Genomic DNA, 17,723 nt, shown 5'->3' on the forward strand with positions numbered 1-17,723 from the left:
TTGAAGCCAAATGTGAGATTTAAAAAGTTGAAACAATCAAAAGGCCTCGGGTGCAAATATCTTGCCTATTGAGATGATGAAAGAGATATCAAAGTTTTAGCAAGCCTAATGTGGAGTCAATCAGTGTTGTTCAGGTGCTGACCTTGACTATGTAGAAAGGTAAGAGTGCTATAAATGTGGTACATCTTTAACTGTAGGTCCCACCGAGATTTGAACTCGGATCACTGGATTCAGAGTCCAGAGTGCTAGCCATTACACCATGGAACCCTGGTCAGTTGAGGTAATCTGAGGCCCGCAAGCCCATCTCATCCACAAGTTAGATGCTTGGAGAGATGCTGTGAATAGAATTCAAAATGTGTTTGCAAAGGAAAACACCCGATGCAGTTAATCTCTCCAGTGACCAAGTAACTGCATAGGTAAGCTGTCAGAAGTGGGATTTGAACCCACGCCTCCAATGGAGACTGCGACCTGAACGCAGCGCCTTAGACCGCTCGGCCATCCTGACTACTAAAACATATAAATAAGCCCAAAAAATTCGATCAAAAGCTAGTAAAGATATCGGCAAATGTGAGTTTTAAAAAGTTGAAGCCAAATGTGAGATTTAAAAAGTTGAAACAATCAAAAGGCCTCGGGTGCAAATATCTTGCCTATTGAGATGATGAAAGAGATATCAAAGTTTTAGCAAGCCTAATGTGGAGTCAATCAGTGTTGTTCAGGTGCTGACCTTGACTATGTAGAAAGGTAAGAGTGCTATAAATGTGGTACATCTTTAACTGTAGGTCCCACCGAGATTTGAACTCGGATCACTGGATTCAGAGTCCAGAGTGCTAGCCATTACACAATGGAACCCTGTTCAGTTGTGGTAATCTGAGGCCCGCAAGCCCATCTCATCCACAAGTTAGATGCTTGGAGAGATGCTGTGAATAGAATTCAAAATGTGTTTGCAAAGGAAAACACCCGAGGCAGTTAATCTCTCCAGTGACCAAGTAACTGCATAGGTAAGCTGTCAGAAGTTGGATTTGAACCCAGCGCCTTAGACCGCTCGGCCATCCTGACTACTAAAACATATAAATAAGCCCAAAAAATTCGATCAAAAGCTAGTAAAGATATCGGCAAATGTGAGTTTTAAAAAGTTGAAGCCAAATGTGAGATTTAAAAAGTTGAAACAATCAAAAGGCCTCGGGTGCAAATATCTTGCCTATTGAGATGATGAAAGAGATATCAAAGTTTTAGCAAGCCTAATGTGGAGTCAATCAGTGTTGTTCAGGTGCTGACCTTGACTATGTAGAAAGGTAAGAGTGCTATAAATGTGGTACATCTTTAACTGTAGGTCCCACCGAGATTTGAACTCGGATCACTGGATTCAGAGTCCAGAGTGCTAGCCATTACACCATGGAACCCTGGTCAGTTGAGGTAATCTGAGGCCCGCAAGCCCATCTCATCCACAAGTTAGATGCTTGGAGAGATGCTGTGAATAGAATTCAAAATGTGTTTGCAAAGGAAAACACCCGATGCAGTTAATCTCTCCAGTGACCAAGTAACTGCATAGGTAAGCTGTCAGAAGTGGGATTTGAACCCACGCCTCCAATGGAGACTGCGACCTGAACGCAGCGCCTTAGACCGCTCGGCCATCCTGACTACTAAAACATATAAATAAGCCCAAAAAATTCGATCAAAAGCTAGTAAAGATATCGGCAAATGTGAGTTTTAAAAAGTTGAAGCCAAATGTGAGATTTAAAAAGTTGAAACAATCAAAAGGCCTCGGGTGCAAATATCTTGCCTATTGAGATGATGAAAGAGATATCAAAGTTTTAGCAAGCCTAATGTGGAGTCAATCAGTGTTGTTCAGGTGCTGACCTTGACTATGTAGAAAGGTAAGAGTGCTATAAATGTGGTACATCTTTAACTGTAGGTCCCACCGAGATTTGAACTCGGATCACTGGATTCAGTTGTGGTAATCTGAGGCCCGCAAGCCAATCTCATCCACAAGTTAGATGCTTGGAGAGATGCTGTGAATAGAATTCAAAATGTGTTTGCAAAGGAAAACACCCGATGCAGTTAATCTCTCCAATGACCAAGTAACTGCATAGGTAAGCTGTCAGAAGTTGGATTTGAACCCACGCCTCCAATGGAGACTGCGACCTGAACGCAGCGCCTTAGACTGCTCGGCCATCCTGACTACTCAAACATATAAATAAGCCCAAAAAATTCGATCAAAAGCTAGCAAAGATATCGGCAAATGTGAGATTTAAAAAGTTGAAACAATCAAAAGGCCTCGGGTGCAAATATCTTGCCTATTGAGATGATGAAAGAGATATCAAAGTTTTAGCAAGCCTAATGTGGAGTCAATCAGTGTTGTTCAGGTGCTGACCTTGACTATGTAGAAAGGTAAGAGTGCTATAAATGTGGTACATCTTTAACTGTAGGTCCCACCGAGATTTGAACTCGGATCACTGGATTCAGAGTCCAGAGTGCTAGCCATTACACCATGGAACCCTGTTCAGTTGAGGTAATCTTAGGCCCGCAAGCCCATCTCATCCACCAGTTAGATGCTTGGAGAGATGCTGTGAATAGAATTCAAAATGTGTTTGCAAAGGAAAACACCCGATGCAGTTAATCTCTCCAGTGACCAAGTAACTGCATAGGTAAGCTGTCAGAAGTGGGATTTAAACCCACGCCTCCAATGGAGACTGCGACCTGAACGCAGCGCCTTAGACCGCTCGGCCATCCTGACTACTAAAACATATAAATAAGCCCAAAAAATTCGATCAAAAGCTAGTAAAGATATAGGCAAATGTGAGTTTTAAAAAGTTGAAGCCAAATGTGAGATTTAAAAAGTTGAAACAATCAAAAGGCCTCGGGTGCAAATATCTTGCCTGTAGAGATGATGAAAGAGATATCAAAGTTTTAGCAAGCCTAATGTGGAGTCAATCAGTGTTGTTCAGGTGCTGACCTTGACTATGTAGAAAGGTAAGAGTGCTATAAATGTGGTACATCTTTAACTGTAGGTCCCACCGAGATTTGAACTCGGATCACTGGATTCAGAGTCCAGAGTGCTAGCCATTACACAATGGAACCCTGTTCAGTTGTGGTAATCTGAGGCCCGCAAGCCAATCTCATCCACCAGTTAGATGCTTGGAGAGATGCTGTGAATAGAATTCAAAATGTGTTTGCAAAGGAAAACACCCGATGCAGTTAATCTCTCCAGTGACCAAGTAACTGCATAGGTAAGCTGTCAGAAGTGGGATTTGAACCCACGCCTCCAATGGAGACTGCGACCTGAACGCAGCGCCTTAGACCGCTCGGCCATCCTGACTACTCAAACATATAAATAAGCCCAAAAAATTCGATCAAAAGCTAGCAAAGATATCGGCAAATGTGAGATTTAAAAAGTTGAAGCCAAATGTGAGATTTAAAAAGTTGAAACAATCAAAAGGCCTCGGGTGCAAATATCTTGCCTATTGAGATGATGAAAGAGATATCAAAGTTTTAGCAAGCCTAATGTGGAGTCAATCAGTGTTGTTCAGGTGCTGACCTTGACTATGTAGAAAGGTAAGAGTGCTATAAATGTGGTACATCTTTAACTGTAGGTCCCACCGAGATTTGAACTCGGATCACTGGATTCAGTTGTGGTAATCTGAGGCCCGCAAGCCAATCTCATCCACCAGTTAGATGCTTGGAGAGATGCTGTGAATAGAATTCAAAATGTGTTTGCAAAGGAAAACACCCGATGCAGTTAATCTCTCCAATGACCAAGTAACTGCATAGGTAAGCTGTCAGAAGTTGGATTTGAACCCACGCCTCCAATGGAGACTGCGACCTGAACGCAGCGCCTTAGACTGCTCGGCCATCCTGACTACTCAAACATATAAATAAGCCCAAAAAATTCGATCAAAAGCTAGCAAAGATATCGGCAAATGTGAGATTTAAAAAGTTGAAACAATCAAAAGGCCTCGGGTGCAAATATCTTGCCTATTGAGATGATGAAAGAGATATCAAAGTTTTAGCAAGCCTAATGTGGAGTCAATCAGTGTTGTTCAGGTGCTGACCTTGACTATGTAGAAAGGTAAGAGTGCTATAAATGTGGTACATCTTTAACTGTAGGTCCCACCGAGATTTGAACTCGGATCACTGGATTCAGAGTCCAGAGTGCTAGCCATTACACCATGGAACCCTGTTCAGTTGAGGTAATCTTAGGCCCGCAAGCCCATCTCATCCAACAGTTAGATGCTTGGAGAGATGCTGTGAATAGAATTCAAAATGTGTTTGCAAAGGAAAACACCCGATGCAGTTAATCTCTCCAGTGACCAAGTAACTGCATAGGTAAGCTGTCAGAAGTGGGATTTAAACCCACTCCTCCAATGGAGACTGCGACCTGAACGCAGCGCCTTAGACCGCTCGGCCATCCTGACTACTAAAACATATAAATAAGCCCAAAAAATTCGATCAAAAGCTAGTAAAGATATGGGCAAATGTGAGTTTTAAAAAGTTGAAGCCAAATGTGAGATTTAAAAAGTTGAAACAATCAAAAGGGCTCGGGTGCAAATATCTTGCCTGTAGAGATGATGAAAGAGATATCAAAGTTTTAGCAAGCCTAATGTGGAGTCAATCAGTGTTGTTCAGGTGCTGACCTTGACTATGTAGAAAGGTAAGAGTGCTATAAATGTGGTACATCTTTAACTGTAGGTCCCACCGAGATTTGAACTCGGATCACTGGATTCAGAGTCCAGAGTGCTAGCCATTACACAATGGAACCCTGTTCAGTTGTGGTAATCTGAGGCCCGCAAGCCCATCTCATCCACAAGTTAGATGCTTGGAGAGATGCTGTGAATAGAATTCAAAATGTGTTTGCAAAGGAAAACACCCGATGCAGTTAATCTCTCCAGTGACCAAGTAACTGCATAGGTAAGCTGTCAGAAGTGGGATTTGAACCCACGCCTCCAATGGAGACTGCGACCTGAACGCAGCGCCTTAGACCGCTCGGCCATCCTGACTACTAAAACATATAAATAAGCCCAAAAAATTCGATCAAAAGCTAGTAAAGATATAGGCAAATGTGAGTTTTAAAAAGTTGAAGCCAAATGTGAGATTTAAAAAGTTGAAACGATCAAAATGCCTCAGGTGCAAATATCTTGCCTATTGAGATGATGAAAGACATATCAAAGTTTTAGCAAGGCTGATGTGGAGTCAATCAGTGTTGTTCAGGTGCTGACCTTGACTATGTAGAAAGGTAAGAGTGCTATAAATGTGGTACATCTTTAACTGTAGGTCCCACCGAGATTTGAACTCGGATCACTGGATTCAGAGTCCAGAGTGCTAGCCATTACACCATGGAACCCTGTTCAGTTGAGGTAATCTTAGGCCCGCAACCCCATCTCATCCACCAGTTAGATGCTTGGAGAGATGCTGTGAATAGAATTCAAAATGTGTTTGCAAAGGGAAACACGCGATGCAGTTAATCTCTCCAGTGACCAAGTAACTGCATAGGTAAGCTGTCAGAAGTGGGATTTGAACCCACGCCTCCAATGGAGACTGCGACCTGAACGCAGCGCCTTAGACCGCTCGGCCATCCTGACTACTAAAACATATAAATAAGCCCAAAAAATTCGATCAAAAGCTAGTAAAGATATGGGCAAATGTGAGTTTTAAAAAGTTGAAGCCAAATGTGAGATTTAAAAAGTTGAAACAATCAAAAGGCCTCGGGTGCAAATATCTTGCCTGTAGAGATGATGAAAGAGATATCAAAGTTTTAGCAAGCCTAATGTGGAGTCAATCAGTGTTGTTCAGGTGCTGACCTTGACTATGTAGAAAGGTAAGAGTGCTATAAATGTGGTACATCTTTAACTGTAGGTCCCACCGAGATTTGAACTCGGATCACTGGATTCAGAGTCCAGAGTGCTAGCCATTACACAATGGAACCCTGTTCAGTTGTGGTAATCTGAGGCCCGCAAGCCCATCTCATCCACAAGTTAGATGCTTGGAGAGATGCTGTGAATAGAATTCAAAATGTGTTTGCAAAGGAAAACACCCGAGGCAGTTAATCTCTCCAGTGACCAAGTAACTGCATAGGTAAGCTGTCAGAAGTTGGATTTGAACCCAGCGCCTTAGACCGCTCGGCCATCCTGACTACTAAAACATATAAATAAGCCCAAAAAATTCGATCAAAAGCTAGTAAAGATATCGGCAAATGTGAGTTTTAAAAAGTTGAAGCCAAATGTGAGATTTAAAAAGTTGAAACAATCAAAAGGCCTCGGGTGCAAATATCTTGCCTATTGAGATGATGAAAGAGATATCAAAGTTTTAGCAAGCCTAATGTGGAGTCAATCAGTGTTGTTCAGGTGCTGACCTTGACTATGTAGAAAGGTAAGAGTGCTATAAATGTGGTACATCTTTAACTGTAGGTCCCACCGAGATTTGAACTCGGATCACTGGATTCAGTTGTGGTAATCTGAGGCCCGCAAGCCAATCTCATCCACAAGTTAGATGCTTGGAGAGATGCTGTGAATAGAATTCAAAATGTGTTTGCAAAGGAAAACACCCGATGCAGTTAATCTCTCCAATGACCAAGTAACTGCATAGGTAAGCTGTCAGAAGTTGGATTTGAACCCACGCCTCCAATGGAGACTGCGACCTGAACGCAGCGCCTTAGACTGCTCGGCCATCCTGACTACTCAAACATATAAATAAGCCCAAAAAATTCGATCAAAAGCTAGCAAAGATATCGGCAAATGTGAGATTTAAAAAGTTGAAACAATCAAAAGGCCTCGGGTGCAAATATCTTGCCTATTGAGATGATGAAAGAGATATCAAAGTTTTAGCAAGCCTAATGTGGAGTCAATCAGTGTTGTTCAGGTGCTGACCTTGACTATGTAGAAAGGTAAGAGTGCTATAAATGTGGTACATCTTTAACTGTAGGTCCCACCGAGATTTGAACTCGGATCACTGGATTCAGAGTCCAGAGTGCTAGCCATTACACCATGGAACCCTGTTCAGTTGAGGTAATCTTAGGCCCGCAAGCCCATCTCATCCACCAGTTAGATGCTTGGAGAGATGCTGTGAATAGAATTCAAAATGTGTTTGCAAAGGAAAACACCCGATGCAGTTAATCTCTCCAGTGACCAAGTAACTGCATAGGTAAGCTGTCAGAAGTGGGATTTAAACCCACGCCTCCAATGGAGACTGCGACCTGAACGCAGCGCCTTAGACCGCTCGGCCATCCTGACTACTAAAACATATAAATAAGCCCAAAAAATTCGATCAAAAGCTAGTAAAGATATAGGCAAATGTGAGTTTTAAAAAGTTGAAGCCAAATGTGAGATTTAAAAAGTTGAAACAATCAAAAGGCCTCGGGTGCAAATATCTTGCCTGTAGAGATGATGAAAGAGATATCAAAGTTTTAGCAAGCCTAATGTGGAGTCAATCAGTGTTGTTCAGGTGCTGACCTTGACTATGTAGAAAGGTAAGAGTGCTATAAATGTGGTACATCTTTAACTGTAGGTCCCACCGAGATTTGAACTCGGATCACTGGATTCAGAGTCCAGAGTGCTAGCCATTACACAATGGAACCCTGTTCAGTTGTGGTAATCTGAGGCCCGCAAGCCAATCTCATCCACCAGTTAGATGCTTGGAGAGATGCTGTGAATAGAATTCAAAATGTGTTTGCAAAGGAAAACACCCGATGCAGTTAATCTCTCCAGTGACCAAGTAACTGCATAGGTAAGCTGTCAGAAGTGGGATTTGAACCCACGCCTCCAATGGAGACTGCGACCTGAACGCAGCGCCTTAGACCGCTCGGCCATCCTGACTACTCAAACATATAAATAAGCCCAAAAAATTCGATCAAAAGCTAGCAAAGATATCGGCAAATGTGAGATTTAAAAAGTTGAAGCCAAATGTGAGATTTAAAAAGTTGAAACAATCAAAAGGCCTCGGGTGCAAATATCTTGCCTGTAGAGATGATGAAAGAGATATCAAAGTTTTAGCAAGCCTAATGTGGAGTCAATCAGTGTTGTTCAGGTGCTGACCTTGACTATGTAGAAAGGTAAGAGTGCTATAAATGTGGTACATCTTTAACTGTAGGTCCCACCGAGATTTGAACTCGGATCACTGGATTCAGAGTCCAGAGTGCTAGCCATTACACAATGGAACCCTGTTCAGTTGTGGTAATCTGAGGCCCGCAAGCCCATCTCATCCACAAGTTAGATGCTTGGAGAGATGCTGTGAATAGAATTCAAAATGTGTTTGCAAAGGAAAACACCCGATGCAGTTAATCTCTCCAGTGACCAAGTAACTGCATAGGTAAGCTGTCAGAAGTGGGATTTGAACCCACGCCTCCAATGGAGACTGCGACCTGAACGCAGCGCCTTAGACTGCTCGGCCATCCTGACTACTCAAACATATAAATAAGCCCAAAAAATTCGATCAAAAGCTAGCAAAGATATCGGCAAATGTGAGATTTAAAAAGTTGAAACGATCAAAATGCCTCAGGTGCAAATATCTTGCCTATTGAGATGATGAAAGACATATCAAAGTTTTAGCAAGGCTGATGTGGAGTCAATCAGTGTTGTTCAGCTGCTGACCTTGACTATGTAGAAAGGTAAGAGTGCTATAAATGTGGTACATCTTTAACTGTAGGTCCCACCGAGATTTGAACTCGGATCACTTGATTCAGAGTCCAGAGTGCTAGCCATTACACAATGGAACCCTGTTCAGTTGTGGTAATCTGAGGCCCGCAAGCCAATCTCATCCACCAGTTAGATGCTTGGAGAGATGCTGTGAATAGAATTCAAAATGTGTTTGCAAAGGAAAACACCCGATGCAGTTAATCTCTCCAGTGACCAAGTAACTGCATAGGTAAGCTGTCAGAAGTGGGATTTGAACCCACGCCTCCAATGGAGACTGCGACCTGAACGCAGCGCCTTAGACTGCTCGGCCATCCTGACTACTCAAACATATAAATAAGCCCAAAAAATTCGATCAAAAGCTAGCAAAGATATCGGCAAATGTGAGATTTAAAAAGTTGAAACGATCAAAATGCCTCAGGTGCAAATATCTTGCCTATTGAGATGATGAAAGACATATCAAAGTTTTAGCAATGCTGATGTGGAGTCAATCAGTGTTGTTCAGGTGCTGACCTTGACTATGTAGAAAGGTAAGAGTGCTATAAATGTGGTACATCTTTAACTGTAGGTCCCACCGAGATTTGAACTCGGATCACTGGATTCAGAGTCCAGAGTGCTAGCCATTACACCATGGAACCCTGTTCAGTTGAGGTAATCTTAGGCCCGCAACCCCATCTCATCCACCAGTTAGATGCTTGGAGAGATGCTGTGAATAGAATTCAAAATGTGTTTGCAAAGGAAAACACGCGATGCAGTTAAGCTCTCCAGTGACCAAGTAACTGCATAGGTAAGCTGTCAGAAGTGGGATTTGAACCCACGCCTCCAATGGAGACTGCGACCTGAACGCAGCGCCTTAGACCGCTCGGCCATCCTGACTACTAAAACATATAAATAAGCCCAAAAAATTCGATCAAAAGCTAGTAAAGATATGGGCAAATGTGAGTTTTAAAAAGTTGAAGCCAAATGTGAGATTTAAAAAGTTGAAACAATCAAAAGGCCTCGGGTGCAAATATCTTGCCTGTAGAGATGATGAAAGAGATATCAAAGTTTTAGCAAGCCTAATGTGGAGTCAATCAGTGTTGTTCAGGTGCTGACCTTGACTATGTAGAAAGGTAAGAGTGCTATAAATGTGGTACATCTTTAACTGTAGGTCCCACCGAGATTTGAACTCGGATCACTAGATTCAGAGTCCAGAGTGCTAGCCATTACACAATGGAACCCTGTTCAGTTGTGGTAATCTGAGGCCCGCAAGCCCATCTCATCCACAAGTTAGATGCTTGGAGAGATGCTGTGAATAGAATTCAAAATGTGTTTGCAAAGGAAAACACCCGATGCAGTTAATCTCTCCAGTGACCAAGTAACTGCATAGGTAAGCTGTCAGAAGTGGGATTTGAACCCACGCCTCCAATGGAGACTGCGACCTGAACGCAGCGCCTTAGACTGCTCGGCCATCCTGACTACTCAAACATATAAATAAGCCCAAAAAATTCGATCAAAAGCTAGCAAAGATATCGGCAAATGTGAGATTTAAAAAGTTGAAACGATCAAAATGCCTCGGGTGCAAATATCTTGCCTATTGAGATGATGAAAGACATATCAAAGTTTTAGCAAGGCTGATGTGGAGTCAATCAGTGTTGTTCAGTGATAAGGTAAGAGTGCTATAAATGTGGTACATCTTTAACTGTAGGTCCCACCGAGATTTGAACTCGGATCACTAGATTCAGAGTCCAGAGTGCTAGCCATTACACAATGGAACCCTGTTCAGTTGTGGTAATCTGAGGCCCGCAAGCCCATCTCATCCACAAGTTAGATGCTTGGAGAGATGCTGTGAATAGAATTCAAAATGTGTTTGCAAAGGAAAACACCCGATGCAGTTAATCTCTCCAGTGACCAAGTAACTGCATAGGTAAGCTGTCAGAAGTGGGATTTGAACCCACGCCTCCAATGGAGACTGCGACCTGAACGCAGCGCCTTAGACCGCTCGGCCATCCTGACTACTCAAACATATAAATAAGCCCAAAAAATTCGATCAAAAGCTAGCAAAGATATCGGCAAATGTGAGATTTAAAAAGTTGAAACGATCAAAATGCCTTGGGTGCAAATATCTTGCCTATTGAGATGATGAAAGACATATCAAAGTTTTAGCAAGGCTGATGTGGAGTCAATCAGTGTTGTTCAGGTGCTGACCTTGACTATGTAGAAAGGTAAGAGTGCTATAAATGTGGTACATCTTTAACTGTAGGTCCCACCGAGATTTGAACTCGGATCACTGGATTCAGAGTCCAGAGTGCTAGCCATTACACCATGGAACCCTGTTCATTTGTGGTAATCTTAGGCCCCCAAGCCCATCTCATCAACAAGTTAGATGCTTGGAGAGATGCTGTGAATAGAATTCAAAATGTGTTTGCAAAGGAAAACACGCGATGCAGTTAATCTCTCCAGTGACCAAGTAACTGCATAGGTAAGCTGTCAGAAGTGGGATTTGAACCCACGCCTCCAATGGAGACTGCGACCTGAACGCCAGCAGCCGGGGAAATGTTTGAAATGTTGAGGAAGATCTGACCTGACAGCTAATCAGGTCGGCGTCCTCAACATTCAGCGGCCAATCGCAGCGGCGAAATGTTCCCTTCGCTCGAACATTTCAAACATTTGACCAATCACAAGGCTTAAATGTTGAAATGTTTGAGACAGCTGATGTGGGCGCGGATGCCTCCGGGAGGGGGCAAGCAGGGGGCGGTCCCAGAGGAGCGGGCGACCTGAGGGGACCCGCGCCGGAGTTTACGCTACGCTAGCTTGAGCACGGTCCGACGCTAAAGCTAAGTCATTCATTCGAAACTACTAAGTTACACTTCAAAATGGTAAGAATTTACACATCGAATAGAGTTGCATGACTTGCCCTTAAGTAAAGCAGTTCTTCCACCTGTCTTGTTAAGTTGTCATATCCACGTATTTAGCTAAATGCGTTAAAATAAACTCTGTTATCTGACGGCGATTTCGCCGGTTGTCATGGACGGATATTTGTTAATGTTATTTATTTAAATTGGCTCTAGGGTTAACGTAGTAACATAGAAATAATTTCCCCTGTTGTCATGTTGTCATTGACGTTATTTTCGTTTTCCACGTTATAAACTGGCTTTCTTTTTCTTGTGTCGACCGAGGGGTGGGGGTGGGGTGGTTAAGCTGGGGTTTGGGGAGTTACAGTATGAATACAGTTTGCTCTCAGCACTTACACATTTAATACAGGGGTATGACATAACTATACATATAAGAGTAATTCCTCCTGTCACCTAATGTTGTCATATACGTGTATTTAGTTTTCTTACAAACACTTTCACCGTTTTTTCTCTTTTTATTCTCTGCCATTGTTGCTATTGTAATAGGATATATATATATGTATATGTCATGTTCTCATAAACATGTATTTAGCTACCTTCTATAACATGCTTTAGTTTTCATCTGTCATAATACCCTTATGCCACATCTGAGTTTTCCATAGGATTATTACAATATTACAAGACTGATGGTCTGGCTTTTTCATGTACTTACAATTTAAAATGTATTTTAAAAGTTCATGCATTTCTGTCACCAAAGGCAACATCTTGGGGTATGACATAACTACACATATAAGAGTAATTCCTCCTGTCACCTAATGTTGTCATATACGTGTATTTAGTTTTCTTACAAACACTTTCACCATTATTTCACCTTTTATCTGCTGCCATTGTTTGCTATTGTAATAAGATATATATATATATATATATATATATATATATATATATATATATATGTATATGTCATGTTCTCATAAACATGTAATTAGCTACTTTCTATAACATGCTTTAGTTTTCATCTGTCATAATACCCTTATGCCACAACTGAGTTTTTCATAGGATTATTACAATATTACAAGACTGATGGTCTGGCTTTTTCATGTACTTACAATTTAAAATGTACTTTAAAAGTTCATGCATTTCTGTCACCAAAGGCAACATCTTCGAAATCACATAAGGGAATGGCAGACTCAGAGTGGATGTCACGGCTGAGGAAGTTTGCCAACACTGGGTCCTGGCCTGCAGGGGAGGGAAACAGGCCAGCTCCCAGGCAGAAGAAGTGGTACCAGCTTTATCAAATGGTATATGTACATAAATTACCCTAATTTGCATGGTTATATACTATCACAATGAATGTTATACATAAAAAGCAGTAACCTAAGTTGTATGCACTTAATTAAAATGTACATCTATTATTTTTAGATTGAGAAATGTCCAAAGATGGGACATTCACATCAGTCTTTGTTTGGTCATGTGAGACATTGTACATGTGGATTCCACACTCAGAAGGTAATCCTTTTCAATATAAGTAATATATATATATATATATATATGTATATATATATACACAACACTAATGTATGTACTCATGACACAACAGCCAACCACAGCAAGTACTACCCAGGGTCCCACAGGGCAACAGGCAGTAGCAGTGGCTCCTGTCCTTCCAGGCACAGTGGAGCGACAGGCAGTAGCAGTGGCTCCCACCCTTCCAGGCACAGTGGTGCAACAGGCAGTAGCAGTGGCTCCTGTCCTTCCAGGCACAGTGGAGCGACAGGCAGTAGCAGTGGCTCCCACCCTTCCAGGCACAGTGGTGCAACAGGCAGTAGCAGTGGCTCCTGTCCTCCCAGGCACTGTGGGGCAGAAACAAAGTACAGCAGGCAGTGCAGTCCCAAAGCAGCGACCCCTGTTGAATTTGTCAATGGCATTCAGAGATTAATTAACATTCACTGAATGATTGTTTACAATATAACCCTCTCGTGACACAGCCTTTTGCTCTATTGCCTTTCAGTTTACAAAGCCTAGATTTGGTGGCTCCCACGTCACGGCTGCAAAGCCAAATCTTAGTGCTAGCAGGAGAGTAACACAGGTAAATAAAGATCAAATTGCACCTCTTTACATTGTGTTTTTAAGACAACTCACTTAGACTGAATGCTTTACAGACCCAAGCCACCAACCTCCCCACAACTTCTCCGGCCAGCATTGCTATCTTAGTAAGTATTTTAAGTATAGGTTTTCCCAAGACTATTAACAGTATTAAAAACCATTCAAGTCTAAAATAAAATTTGAAGCCTCAATATTATTGTTTCATGTAGCGCGGCTGTTTGAACTAATACCTTAAGTTTCGATTGTGTTGTCAATGTATCTTCCTTGCTGTGTATTTACAGGCTCCAGACCCTCAGACACATGCTCAGGCTTCGGTGCCTGTCCTCAGCATCACAGCAGTGTGTGCCTCTGTGTCAGTGAGTTATTTAACATTTAATTTCATACTGTGGAGCATAAGCAGCGTCTTTCATCATAATAAAATATGTTGATCCATTTTTTTGTTATTGCACAGACCGCTGACTCCAGGACAGAGACTGAAACACAGCTGCCCCGTTTGTGGTCAGAAGGCTTGCCTCCTGTGGACCATAAATGGATTGTGAAGTCTCTGTTCAAGATGGGGCCAAGAGGAAAATTAGTGCTTAAAGAGAATCTGAGGCTCTGGCACTTTCCACCACAGCCTAGTGGCCTTTACCATCAGGCTCCGGGTCCAGACCGCTTTTTTGCCCATCCACTTCTGATCTGGATGCCTTACAAGCTGTGGAAGGTGAAGGTGGTCTGTCCAAACCTTGCCTGTGGAGGGCACCAGCTAACAGGAGCGGGTCTGCACAAGAGGGCACGCCGAGTCCTGGACGAGGACAGGATGTACAACATGGTGACAGAGACACTAACCTGCACCAAATGTAGATCCAGCCACGTGTCCTGGAGTCAGACTGTCCTCAAACAACTGACCAAGGCACAGCAGAGACAATTCCGGGTCATCCTCACACAAAAGTGATTACCGTTAATTTACTCTCTTGCCTTTTCAAGTAGAAATGCAGTATATAAAATACAATTACTGATATATCTGTCTATGATCAAGGTTTGCATGTGACATCCGGGCGAAAACTGCGGGAGAGAAGCCTTGGTAACAGCCCAACGCAGCTTTTAAAGAAGCTGAAGGAGAACCACACAGAGGAGTGGATGAGTCGCGCATTGATGTACACCGACGAGTGTGTGGACTTCAGCGAGCGACCCGCACTGCTGCCCCTGTCGTTTCCCGAGGCTCCAGAGCCTGCTGTTGTGCCGAGCTGTAAGTGGCTCCTGTCTGTTTACTGCCAGGACATTTTGACGAGGGTGGATGACATCATGGCCAGGATTACCTCCACATGTGGCACAGTCCTCAAGATGGATTCCACCAGAAAGGTAAAAGAATCTTTTTCTTTCAAATCTGCTGATTATATTAAGATTAATAAGTAATTGATTAGTCCCTCAATGGGGAAATTTAGAATGTTACAGCAGCAGAAAGAAATAAAAATAAGTAGCATGTAGTACTAGGGTGAGGGATATAAAGAAGGATATAGAAATATAGTACAGTGAATTTTGCACCGTTGAGAAGTGTTAAAATGACAGTCCATAGTGAGGGTGCATGTAGTTTTACTAGGAGCAGAGGTAGTTGTATAGCCTTATAGATATATTATTAACTACTGCCTGTATTTCTGAATCATGTTCACAGAGGTCCTCTACATTTTTTGTGCTTCAGATCACCAAGAAGCTCGCTGGAGCAGCCAAAGGGACAGCCCACTGGCTGACCTCTGTGGGTAATGAGTACGGTCAGGTACTCATCAGTGTCATGACCGCTCAGGAGGGAGCTGGCCTGGACTTGATGGCAGCGGGCTTGGTGAAGAGGTACCAGCTGGCTGGTGTGGATCCCCCTGTTGCATTATATGTGGACTGTGGCTGCTGCACCGAGGCAGGAGAGACCAAGCTGAAGGCCAGATTCAGTGGGTGGCCGGACATTATTGTAAGGCTTGATATCTGGCACTTCATGCGCAGACTTGCCCTGGGATGCACAACAGATGCTCATCAGCTGTACCCAGGATTTATGTCTCGCCTTTCAGCGAGCATATTTGAGTGGGATGCAGCTGATTTAGCTTTGTTGCGAGAGGCAAAAAGGCAGCAGCTTCGGTCCCAGGGTCTGCCCTCCCTCACTGATGGCGACATAGACAAACAACTCTCCAGGGAGGAGATGGCTCTCCACTGTCGGAGGAGGACCCGTGGTGAGGAGACCACCATTCGCCTGCTGGAGGAGCTGCTTGGGTTGCTGATGGGCAGCAGAGGTAATGACTCCAGTGGTGTTCCCCTGTTTGACCGAGAGAGGATGGAGCACATCTGGCGTGTCCAGAGAAAGCACGTCAAATGCATCCAGGACCCACCAGGTGTTGCTCTATACACCAAGACAGGGGAGCTCACAAAGGGAGGTGTGCGGTTACCTGTATACAGATGTGCCAGAGGCTCTACATCACTCGAGTCATTTCATCTACACCTCAACCGCTTCATACCAGGTTTGTGTCTGTCAGACATTTAAGTTTATATGCTGAATATACCAAGAATATTTCATCGTTTGATATTTAATATGTATTTAATGTGTACTTTTAGGGACCAGTGCCAACAGTCTGAACTTTCAGATATATCTCCTGGAAGGGCTTCACCGATGGAACCACGACCGTGGGGTTGCTGCACTGTCCACTGGACCATCTTCTTTGCGCTGCTACTCGGGTGACCTGGTTCAGGGTCTCAACAACAACTATCAGAAGCTGTTTGGCAAGAAGGTGGTACCAGAGTTCTGTCCACCCTCACGGTACACTGGTAAGCATTTGTGATTACATTGGTAATTTACCTCCATTTTTAAACCCTTTTTTAACTGTATCAACTTTTGTAAACAATCTAATTTAATTCTGTTGTTTCAGGAGAGCTCATAGGGATGCAATATCTGTTCCGGCAGACTGGTCAGGCACTGCAGGATATGCACCCTGATTCAGAGGAGGCTGTAACCCTGATAGAACAGCATGACGTGGAGGACGACACGGAGCAAGACGAGGGCTTTGCTGACATATTTGAAGATCCCACTGTGTTGAACCTTGGGGTTCCTCAGGCTTCAGCCCCTCAGACTTCTGATCCCTCTGCCATTTCATCTAGTCTTCCATCCCTGGTTACTGGCACATCCACCCTGGCTCCTGGCACATCCACCCTGCCACCTCGCTCATCATCTGTGGGTCTTTACACTGAAGCCTCTGGTTCATCCTCTGAAAATCAAGATGATATTCACGCTGAAGATGAAGACATGGTAAGTCTAGCTGTGTTCGTTTTAGAATATGTTTGTAGATATGAGCATGCTTCTTCACTATTTTTGATTACACATGTTAACATATTTTATCAATAAACAAACAAAGTATTGTGAGTGAAATTTTTACATCCTATAAACTGTTGAATCTTTTTTACAGGCTGTTGATGAACAAAATCTCCCCGGATACCAGCACGTGGACAGTCTTGCTGAGTATTTGGTGGAGCTTCGGGATCAGACGTCACTGTGTCTCAGCAACCAACAGGCGAGTAGGATAGTGTCACTTTGGGACAATCTGAATCCACGTGACAAGCAGCGGGTGGTTTATGCCGCACGACATCAGGAGAGACTTTTGAGTGGACGCTTCAGAACACCAAAGAAGCCCTCAAAAACCCCTGGTTTGGAGAGTACCACCCGCTGCATGTTAGGTGCGAGTAGCACACCTGCCCAGTGGCCTGACTGCTGCCGGTTGGTGGAAACCATCTTCATCAGACTGTGCAATATTCACCAAAGCCCGACAAAAAAGGGTAAGAAGGCTACTTCTCGGTGGTCCTTAATTTTGAGGGATTACCGCAAGATAAGGCAGCTTGTTGTCGGCAACTGCCGGGTGATGCAGGGTTCGGAAATTCAGCTGGTGGAGGTGAATCAGAGCACGCTCATCCAGTGGCATAATAACCGCCAGAGGAAACAGGAGCTCTCTGTGCTGCTCCAGGGCACTGCATTGCCTCCAGCCCTGGCAGAATCCGATGAGCCTCTTCAGGGGGCAAGAGTGCTCCCTGCTGCACCCACGCCGGCCTGGAACGAACATCAATACCGGCTGCCGCAGAGTACAGCAGGTCAGGCCAAACAGAGGCAGACGGGATCTGGTCAGCTCCCAGTCAACATAAGGCCAAAGGAACCAGTGAA

The 17,723-nt window shown here is 43.5% G+C and overlaps 1 long non-coding RNA gene and 25 other non-coding genes across 26 annotated transcripts; 1 reads left to right on the forward strand and 25 right to left on the reverse strand.

Moving 5' to 3' along the window:
- Positions 1–195: 195 nt before the first annotated feature.
- On the reverse strand, positions 196–267 carry trnaq-cug (transfer RNA glutamine (anticodon CUG)). The gene has a single exon. It is a non-coding gene; the product is annotated as a tRNA-Gln (tRNA).
- A 155-nt stretch (positions 268–422) lies between these two features.
- trnal-cag (transfer RNA leucine (anticodon CAG)) lies at positions 423–505 on the reverse strand. The gene has a single exon. It is a non-coding gene; the product is annotated as a tRNA-Leu (tRNA).
- An 823-nt stretch (positions 506–1,328) lies between these two features.
- trnaq-cug (transfer RNA glutamine (anticodon CUG)) lies at positions 1,329–1,400 on the reverse strand. The gene has a single exon. It is a non-coding gene; the product is annotated as a tRNA-Gln (tRNA).
- A 155-nt stretch (positions 1,401–1,555) lies between these two features.
- trnal-cag (transfer RNA leucine (anticodon CAG)) lies at positions 1,556–1,638 on the reverse strand. Its single transcript has one exon. It is a non-coding gene; the product is annotated as a tRNA-Leu (tRNA).
- Positions 1,639–2,096: 458 nt separating this feature from the next.
- Positions 2,097–2,179, reverse strand: trnal-cag (transfer RNA leucine (anticodon CAG)). Its single transcript has one exon. It is a non-coding gene; the product is annotated as a tRNA-Leu (tRNA).
- A 245-nt stretch (positions 2,180–2,424) lies between these two features.
- trnaq-cug (transfer RNA glutamine (anticodon CUG)) lies at positions 2,425–2,496 on the reverse strand. The gene has a single exon. It is a non-coding gene; the product is annotated as a tRNA-Gln (tRNA).
- Positions 2,497–2,651: 155 nt separating this feature from the next.
- trnal-cag (transfer RNA leucine (anticodon CAG)) lies at positions 2,652–2,734 on the reverse strand. Its single transcript has one exon. It is a non-coding gene; the product is annotated as a tRNA-Leu (tRNA).
- A 499-nt stretch (positions 2,735–3,233) lies between these two features.
- On the reverse strand, positions 3,234–3,316 carry trnal-cag (transfer RNA leucine (anticodon CAG)). The gene has a single exon. It is a non-coding gene; the product is annotated as a tRNA-Leu (tRNA).
- A 458-nt stretch (positions 3,317–3,774) lies between these two features.
- On the reverse strand, positions 3,775–3,857 carry trnal-cag (transfer RNA leucine (anticodon CAG)). The gene has a single exon. It is a non-coding gene; the product is annotated as a tRNA-Leu (tRNA).
- A 245-nt stretch (positions 3,858–4,102) lies between these two features.
- trnaq-cug (transfer RNA glutamine (anticodon CUG)) lies at positions 4,103–4,174 on the reverse strand. The gene has a single exon. It is a non-coding gene; the product is annotated as a tRNA-Gln (tRNA).
- A 155-nt stretch (positions 4,175–4,329) lies between these two features.
- Positions 4,330–4,412, reverse strand: trnal-cag (transfer RNA leucine (anticodon CAG)). Its single transcript has one exon. It is a non-coding gene; the product is annotated as a tRNA-Leu (tRNA).
- Positions 4,413–4,911: 499 nt separating this feature from the next.
- On the reverse strand, positions 4,912–4,994 carry trnal-cag (transfer RNA leucine (anticodon CAG)). Its single transcript has one exon. It is a non-coding gene; the product is annotated as a tRNA-Leu (tRNA).
- Positions 4,995–5,266: 272 nt separating this feature from the next.
- On the reverse strand, positions 5,267–5,338 carry trnaq-cug (transfer RNA glutamine (anticodon CUG)). The gene has a single exon. It is a non-coding gene; the product is annotated as a tRNA-Gln (tRNA).
- Positions 5,339–5,493: 155 nt separating this feature from the next.
- Positions 5,494–5,576, reverse strand: trnal-cag (transfer RNA leucine (anticodon CAG)). The gene has a single exon. It is a non-coding gene; the product is annotated as a tRNA-Leu (tRNA).
- A 1,009-nt stretch (positions 5,577–6,585) lies between these two features.
- trnal-cag (transfer RNA leucine (anticodon CAG)) lies at positions 6,586–6,668 on the reverse strand. The gene has a single exon. It is a non-coding gene; the product is annotated as a tRNA-Leu (tRNA).
- A 245-nt stretch (positions 6,669–6,913) lies between these two features.
- trnaq-cug (transfer RNA glutamine (anticodon CUG)) lies at positions 6,914–6,985 on the reverse strand. Its single transcript has one exon. It is a non-coding gene; the product is annotated as a tRNA-Gln (tRNA).
- Positions 6,986–7,140: 155 nt separating this feature from the next.
- trnal-cag (transfer RNA leucine (anticodon CAG)) lies at positions 7,141–7,223 on the reverse strand. The gene has a single exon. It is a non-coding gene; the product is annotated as a tRNA-Leu (tRNA).
- Positions 7,224–7,722: 499 nt separating this feature from the next.
- trnal-cag (transfer RNA leucine (anticodon CAG)) lies at positions 7,723–7,805 on the reverse strand. Its single transcript has one exon. It is a non-coding gene; the product is annotated as a tRNA-Leu (tRNA).
- Positions 7,806–8,304: 499 nt separating this feature from the next.
- trnal-cag (transfer RNA leucine (anticodon CAG)) lies at positions 8,305–8,387 on the reverse strand. The gene has a single exon. It is a non-coding gene; the product is annotated as a tRNA-Leu (tRNA).
- Positions 8,388–8,859: 472 nt separating this feature from the next.
- Positions 8,860–8,942, reverse strand: trnal-cag (transfer RNA leucine (anticodon CAG)). The gene has a single exon. It is a non-coding gene; the product is annotated as a tRNA-Leu (tRNA).
- A 245-nt stretch (positions 8,943–9,187) lies between these two features.
- On the reverse strand, positions 9,188–9,259 carry trnaq-cug (transfer RNA glutamine (anticodon CUG)). The gene has a single exon. It is a non-coding gene; the product is annotated as a tRNA-Gln (tRNA).
- Positions 9,260–9,414: 155 nt separating this feature from the next.
- On the reverse strand, positions 9,415–9,497 carry trnal-cag (transfer RNA leucine (anticodon CAG)). The gene has a single exon. It is a non-coding gene; the product is annotated as a tRNA-Leu (tRNA).
- Positions 9,498–9,996: 499 nt separating this feature from the next.
- On the reverse strand, positions 9,997–10,079 carry trnal-cag (transfer RNA leucine (anticodon CAG)). The gene has a single exon. It is a non-coding gene; the product is annotated as a tRNA-Leu (tRNA).
- Positions 10,080–10,533: 454 nt separating this feature from the next.
- Positions 10,534–10,616, reverse strand: trnal-cag (transfer RNA leucine (anticodon CAG)). The gene has a single exon. It is a non-coding gene; the product is annotated as a tRNA-Leu (tRNA).
- A 245-nt stretch (positions 10,617–10,861) lies between these two features.
- On the reverse strand, positions 10,862–10,933 carry trnaq-cug (transfer RNA glutamine (anticodon CUG)). Its single transcript has one exon. It is a non-coding gene; the product is annotated as a tRNA-Gln (tRNA).
- Positions 10,934–12,658: 1,725 nt separating this feature from the next.
- On the forward strand, positions 12,659–13,157 carry LOC128439651 (uncharacterized). The gene is made up of 3 exons (XR_008338435.1): positions 12,659–12,753; positions 12,875–12,961; positions 13,053–13,157. It is a non-coding gene; the product is annotated as an uncharacterized LOC128439651 (long non-coding RNA).
- The last annotated feature ends 4,566 nt before the right edge of the window (positions 13,158–17,723 follow it).

This window comes from Pleuronectes platessa, chromosome 5 (assembly GCF_947347685.1).
Source record: "Pleuronectes platessa chromosome 5, fPlePla1.1, whole genome shotgun sequence".
NCBI classification, from domain to species: Eukaryota; Metazoa; Chordata; class Actinopteri; order Pleuronectiformes; family Pleuronectidae; genus Pleuronectes; species Pleuronectes platessa.